We start from the raw sequence: 7,799 nt of genomic DNA on the forward strand, positions 1-7,799 counted from the left end.
TTTGTTTTATTGTTCCATTTTCTGTGGATAGTTTATTGTTTTTAAACAATTGTTTTGATGTTTGAGTCTGAACTACCACTTCAAGGCGATTTTATATTATGAAGCACCCTGATATCTGAGGATGAAGGGCAATATACAAAGTTAGTTAGTTAGTTAGTTAGTTAGTTAGTTAAAAGGTAAAGGTAAAGGTACCCCTGCCCGTACGGGCCAGTCTTGACAGACTCTGGGGTTGTGCGCCCATCTCACTTAAGAGGCCAGGGGCCAGCGCTGTCCGGAGACACTTCCGGGTCACGTGGCCAGCGTGACATCGCTGCTCTGGCGAGCCAGAGCCGCACACGGAAACGCCGTTTACCTTCCCGCTGGTAAGCGGTCCCTATTTATCTACTTGCACCCGGAGGTGCTTTCGAACTGCTAGGTTGGCAGGCGCTGGGACCGAGCAGCGGGAGCGCACCCCGCCGCAGGGATTCGAACCGCCGACCTTTCGATCGGCAAGCCCTAGGCGCTGAGGCTTTAACCCACAGCGCCACCTGCGTCCCAGTTAGTTAGTTAGTTAGTTAATAATTCAGCCCAGTCCTATGCATGTTTACTCTGGTAAATCCTATTGAGTTCAAAGAGATTTGCAGACTGATCCTACCTAGTGACACTCCTCTTTTTCATAGCCTCCTCTCCCCTCCATCAGTCCATCCTACTGCCTCCATTGTCCAGTGTTTTCCTTCCCTCAGTCGCTGTTCCTTTAAGGCTCTGCCTGACAGTGTGTGCCTCCCAGTGCTATTTTTCCAGAAAAAGAGGTGCCAGAACTCTCCATGAACGCCTTCCTTGTTTTTTTAGAATGGCAATGGCGCCCACATGAGAGGTGGGGAAAAAAGGCCCTGGTGCCTCCGATGTCAGGTTGCCAGTCAGGACAGGAGAAAGGAGGTGAGCTAGGACCTTAATCTGTCACCTCTCCCAAATCTGCCACTGAAGCGTCCAGCTCAGTTAAGCCCATTGTAGGCTCAAAGCAGTTCCTCTGTCATCTTAAACTTCCCCAAGCTGTTTAGAATACTGCAGTTCATTTCCTTAAAATATATTCTGGGAATAAATGTAGATCATCCTACATTGAAATGCACAGCTCATGATGAAATCCTTAGTCTCAAAGCAGTTCCTATCTCTTTAATGAAATACTTGGGTCTGAGAAGGTTGCTCCTATCAGATCTTTTTTAAGAGTCAAGTATCAGCTTGCAAGTCCATGTACCAGATTTCAGATCTACTCCTCCTTTTGCTCACTAGCTTCCAGCCTTCCAGCCACAGAGAAAATATACTTGCATGCAAGTATAAAATGAAACAATGGCTTTTATGATAACTGAGTTGCAACACAGGTACTGCATTATAAAAGCCATTGTTTATTTTTTTAAAAAAAGAATTAACAAACTTTATTAAATCTCATATATAGATATAGTGTGTAACATAAGATAGCAAAATACACACATTTAATAAATGTTCATATTATAATTATGTTATACTTAATATTTTACCACACAGAAAAACTTACGTATATTCACCCACATTTATACTTTATTTATTCTTCATAAATTCAATAAGAGGGTTGCATGTAATTTTATTTCTCTTTCTTGTCTGCTTTCTCTCACTCTGATCACTTCCATAAGCTTGTACTTGTACTGCTACCTCCCAAATGTTTGTTGCCCATTCTTTAACTCTTGGTGGTGACCTATTTTTCCATTTTTGTACAATGAGCATGCAAGCAGCTACTATCAAATTCCACATTAACTTCTTATAGTTTATTTAATAATTTATAATAACAATTTCTTATTTATACCCTGTCCATCTGGCTGGGTTTCCCCAGCCACTCTGTGCGGCTTCCAAGAGAATACTAAAAACACAAGAAAACATCAAACATTAAACATTTAAAACTTCCCTAAACAGGGCTGCCTTCAGATGTCTTCTAAAACTCAGATAGTTGTTTATTTCTTTGACATCTTATGGCAGGGCGTTCCACAGGGTGGGTGCCACCACCAAGAAGGTCCTCTGCCTGGTTCCCTATAATCTCACTTTTTGCAGTGAGGGTACCTCCAGAAGGCCCTCAGTTTGTGGATCTAAGTACGCTAATAATAGGCCGAAACCAGCTCTTTGAATTGGTCCTGCAAACAAATTGTCAATCAGTGCAGTCAGGCCAGGATCGGTGTAATATTCTCAAACTGCCTTGCTCCGGTGAGCAACCTGCCCGCTGAATTCTGCACTAGCTGAAGTTTCCAAACCATCTTCAGAGGCATCACGACATATTTTTCATACATAACCACCCTTATGGGGGCAAGAAGACCTTTAACAGGATCCGCCAGTGAGACTGACAACACACACCTGCTCTTTGCAAGAACGCAACAGACCAGCAACAAGGCAAGCCATAGAATGCTAGGGAAGAACAAAGCATCTGGAACAGCACCACCTAGTGGTACATGCTGGGTACTCCCTTACTTGCTATGTATTCAGCAAGGCAAAAACAGAACCTCTCACTGCCCCCACCCCAGCACCAAAAACAATTCAAAACCTGGATGCCAGTAGTGAATGTCATTAGGGTGTTCAATGGAGAATAGCTGTGCACTCTGTACCTGCTGCAATTCTCTCTTCCACTCATCTATTAAAGGTACAGGAGCACTGGCCTCTAAACTAGCTATTCCAAATGTTGTGCTGTCACTGACCCTCCACCAGTGTCACCCATGGCTCCCTTTGACTGCATTTGTTCCCCCTTTTGGTCTATGGACCACAATAAAGCACTCTGTGTGTGTGCACTGTTAGGACAGCCCCCCTAATTTCCATTCAGGTTTCACCTTGGCTATTATTTACATAAAGTTACATAGAACTTGGCCTCAAAATACAGTCCTCCAGAATTTTTTTCCAGGAGTTCAGTGTTGCTTTATATGATGTACCATCTTAGTACAGGGGTAGGCAATCTAAGGCCTGGGGCCCAGATGCAGACCAATCGGCTTCTCAATCCGGCCCTCGGACGGTCCAGGAATCAACGTGTTTTTACATGCGTAGAATGTGTCCTTTTATTTAAAATGCATTTCTGGGTTACTTGTGGGGCCTGCCTGATGTTTTTACATGAGTAGAATGTGTGCTTTTATTTAAAATGCATCTGTAGGAGTGCAAATATTCAGAGTGTGGGGTCAGGTGGGATTACTATGAGGAATTATAAAATATGCACCAAGCCATTGTGTCCACGATGGATGCATTGTGTTGACTGGGTTTGATACATTGACAATAATTTCTGATCAAATCCCACAACCCTCTGCATCTCTGGCCATTTTCTCTACTGCCCATTTCTCTCTCTTCAGAAGTCACGTACACAGCCCAGTTGTGTAGACAGCCAGGCATCCTGGGTCATCAAAGAAATGGGCAAGTTTCTTTGATGTAGCTTTCTGATATGTTATTCTTAGGATGTTAATCTTAGGGCCAGGAAACAGATCTCACATGAAGGTGATAATGATCGCTATCCTTCTGGCCATCCTTCTTATCACATGTATTGCTTGTTTATCACCTCCCAGGGTTGCCAAATGTCCTCCTTTGTAGTTCTGTTACTTGTTTACCCCAGAAATATGTGTGCTTAATTAGTTTAACTTGTTCCCAAGTGGGGTTTGTTGAAATGCTCAGAAGAAATCTGATTGGTTCTTACAAACGCTCTGTAAAAAGTTCTTTTGTGAATAAAACGACCTGGGCTGAGGGGTAGAAAGAGACAGACAGAGAGAATATTATATGCACCCTTCCCAGAGTCTTGTTGCTTCAAGTCTCTGTGTGTATTCTTATTAATCAGAGTTCAATCCTTCCTTTACTTTGTGAACGCCTCATGCATCTCTGGGCTATTTGTGGGGCATAGGAATTCATTCATCCCCCCCCCAAAGTATAGTCCGGCCCACCACATGGTCTGGGGACAGTGGACTGGCCCACAGCTGAAAAAGGTTGCTGGCCCCTGCCCTGACTTAGTACCTCAGTGGCAGGGTTATTTCCCCAAATGCCCCCAGGAGAGTGCTTTGGCTCAGAAGCTGAACACATCATTTGCATGTGGAAGTCCTCAGTTTCACTCCCTGGCATCTCCCGGTTAAAAAAAAAAATCATAGGAAGGGTGTAACTTATCCCTTTTGCAAAATCCTTGGCACTGAGATCAGAAACAGTGAAGTAATCACATTCTTCTGTTGAAATGGGCAGCTTTGCATAGGAAGTTTTGGTACTGCAGGGAAAATGAGCCAAGTAGTTCACAAAGTCACATGTGGCAAGCCTCCTTTCCATTGGCTGAGGCTGTTGTAGTCCAGAACTCCTTGAGGGAGGCACCAGGTTGGGAGAGCCAAGTTTAATATATAGGGTTGCACTCAAAACCTATGTGTGAGGGCAAGGCTACTTGTGCAGTGGGGGTTTCTACCACCACCCTCTCACTTTAGAATACTGTATCCCGGAAGAGCCTTTCTTGGGGTTTGGGGAACACTCAGGAAAAGTCTGGGTGACTGCTGTGGGAGGTAGCAGTGTTTTTTCTTTATTTTTATCATTTTTCAGCTGAAATGTTCACAGCTTAGTATCAAAAGGTTCTCACAAGTAACATCTCGTTACATTTATTTCACAATATTTAGCTTTCAGCACTTTAGCGAAAGTGTGGGCAGAAAGTAGGTCTACTGCTAGATATCTGGGTAGCTTGAAGTACATCAGGGAGTAGAACTGATTCCTAACTGTTTAGCGGCAGAAACAACAAAATTAATCCCCTTTGACCCTTACACTCCGTGATGTTAGTTGACTACAGCTGCCAAATTTCAAAAGGTGAAAATCCAGACACAAAAGTTGAGTTGTTGTTTTTTGCAAGATATCAAAAAAAGAAAATGAAGTGTTTGAGCTATTTTAGTCGACCCACTATGCAACAAAAGGACTGAGAATAAAACTGCCGATAATCATAATGCCATGATCAAGGCTGAATCGACCCTGACCTGTTTAACATTATTAGAATGATATTAGATATATCATTCTAAAACATCACAGGGCCTACTTGTAATTTAGATTGCTTTTCTTACCTCTTTGTTGGTTTATTTTCATCAAAACGCTGCTGGTTGCTCTTAATAACAGATTAAGAACATTAACAGCAATGCGTCCTTTGTCCTTCTGCGTTACCACAACCCTTCCTTAACTCTTTCCTAACGTTAAAAAGATGAGTTTAGAGCCACCCCAAGGACAACTCCATGAGGAAATGTTACAACATGGGGTGGTGTTGTTTAGTCGTGTCCGACTCTTCGTGACCCCATGGACCAGAGCACGCCAGGCACCCCTGTCTTCCACTGCCTCCCACAGTTTGGTCAGACTCATGTTTGTGGCTTCGAGAACACTGTCCAACCATCTCGTCCTCTGTCGTCCCCTTCTCCTTGTGCCCCCCATCTTTCCCAACATCAGGGTCTTTTCCAGGGAGTCTTCTCTTCTCATGAGGTGGCCAAAGTATTGGAGCCTCAGCTTCACAATCTGTCCTTCCAGTGACCACTCAGGGCTGATTTCCTTAAGAATGGACATGTTTGATCTTCTTTCAGTCCATGGGACTCTCAAGAGTCTCCTCCAGCACCATAATTCAAAAGCATCAATTCTTCGGCGATCAGCCTTCTTTATGGTCCAGCTCTCACTTCCATACATCACTACTGGGAAAACCATGGCTTTAACTATACAGACCTTTGTTGGCAAGGTGATGTCTCTGCTTTTTAAGATGCTGTCTAGGTTTGCCATCGCCTTTCTCCCAAGGAGCAGGCGTCTTTTAATTCCGTGACTGCTGTCACCATCTGCAGTGATCCCAAGAAAGCCCAAGAAAGTAAAATCTCTCACTGCCTCCATTTCTTCCACTTCTATTTGCCAGGAGGTGATGGGCCCAGTGGCCATGATCTTCGTTTTTTTGATGTTGAGCTTCAGACCATATTTTGCGCTCTCCTCTTTCACCCTCATTAAAAGGTTCTTTAATTCCTCTTCACTTTCTGCCATCAAGGTGGTATCATCTGCATATCTGAGGTTGTTGATATTTCTTCCAGTGATCTTAATTCTGGTTTGGGATTCATCCAGCCCAGCCTTTCGCATGATGAATTCTGCATATAAGTTAAATAAGCAGGGAGACAATATAAAGCCTTGCCGTACTCCTTTCCCAATTTTGAACCAATCAGTCGTTCCATATCCAGTTCTAACCGTAGCTTCTTGTCCCACATAGAGATTTCTCAGGAGACAGATGAGGTGATCAGGCACTCCCATTTCTTTAAGAACTTGCCATAGTTTGCTGTGGTCGACACAGTCAAAGGCTTTTGCATAGTCAATGAAGCAGAAGTAGATGTCTTTCTGGAACTCTCTAGCTTTCTCCATAATCCAGCGCATGTTTGCAATTTGGTCTCTGGTTCCTCTGCCCCTTCGAAATCCAGCTTGCACTTCTGGGAGTTCTCGGTCCACATACTGCTTAAGCCTGCCTTGTAGAATTTTAAGCATAACCTTGCCAGCGTGTGAAATGAGTGCAATTGTGTGGTAGTTAGAGCATTCTTTAACACTGCCCTTCTTGGGGGAATGGGATGTAGACTGATCTTCTCCAATCCTCTGGCCACTGCTGAGTTTTCCAAATTTGCTGGCATATTGAGTGTAGCACCTTAACAGCATCATCTTTTAATATTTTAAATAGTTCAGCTGGAATATCATCACTTCCACTGGCCTTGTTATTAGCAGTGCTTTCTAAGGCCCATTTGACTTCACTCTCCAGGATGTCTGGCTCAAGGTCAGCAACCACACTACCTGGGATATACGAGACATCCATTTCTTTCTGGTATAGTTCCTCTGTGTATTCTTGCCACCTCTTCTTAATGTCTTCTGCTTCTGTTAGGTCCTTTCCACTTTTGTCTTTTATTATGGTAATCTTTGTACAAAATGTTCCTTTCATATCTCCAATTTTCTTGAACAGATCTCTGGTTTTTCCCATTCTATTGTTTTCCTCTATTTCTTTGCATTGCTCGTTTAAGAAGGCCTTCTTGTCTCTCCTTGCTATTTTTTGGATATCTGCATTCAATTTCCTGTATCTTTCACTATCTCCCTCGCATTTTGCTTGCCTTCTCTCCCCCACTATTTGTAAGGCTTCGTTGGACAGCCACTTTGCTTTCTTGCATTTCCTTTTCGTTGGGATGGTTTTGTGGAGATTCAGAACTTACAGGGTTAAGATGTTCTGAGTGACGTCTCACATTCTGACGTCAGGTTTGGAAGAAGGGAGGAGTTTTATTCTTTGTCTTCTTTGTTCTTCGGAGGAGAAGGCAGCCATGAATGCTAGCAGCCCAGGAGAATCTGAGAAATGTTGAGCTGTAAATATTCTGCTGTAATAAAGGCTAATAAATAAGCACACAAATGCCTAGTGTGTTTGCAAGGATCTGATGCAACAGTTTTTTCCGCTGTGTTTTACTCTGCAAGGCGTGACGGAGCGAAGCAGATCGGCGCAGCTGAGAGGGAAACGTGCCGGACCGCTATAAACTGCACCTAATTGGGGTCGTAAACCAATTAGTCACGCTTAATTATTCAACAGGTTATGGGACTAATTACCGTTATAAAACTGTTGCTGAGTCTGCCGGTGTGCTTTGAAGTCAGCTGGGTCAGCTGGGAGGTCGCTACCGAAAGTGGAGGTCTGCGTTCTGAGGCAGAGCAGCTGGCTGAAAGACGCTGATTTCTGCCTGATGCTGAGAGGCAGAGGAGCTTGCTGAGGAATCGCTTCTCCAGAGACAGGTGCCGGAGAGCTGGTGATGCGTGAGTACAGCTTGGGGCCCTGGGGAGAACATGGC

The sequence above is a fragment of the Podarcis cretensis genome (genome assembly GCF_951804945.1).
Source record: "Podarcis cretensis genome assembly, chromosome: 1".
Lineage (NCBI taxonomy): Eukaryota > Metazoa > Chordata > Lepidosauria > Squamata > Lacertidae > Podarcis > Podarcis cretensis.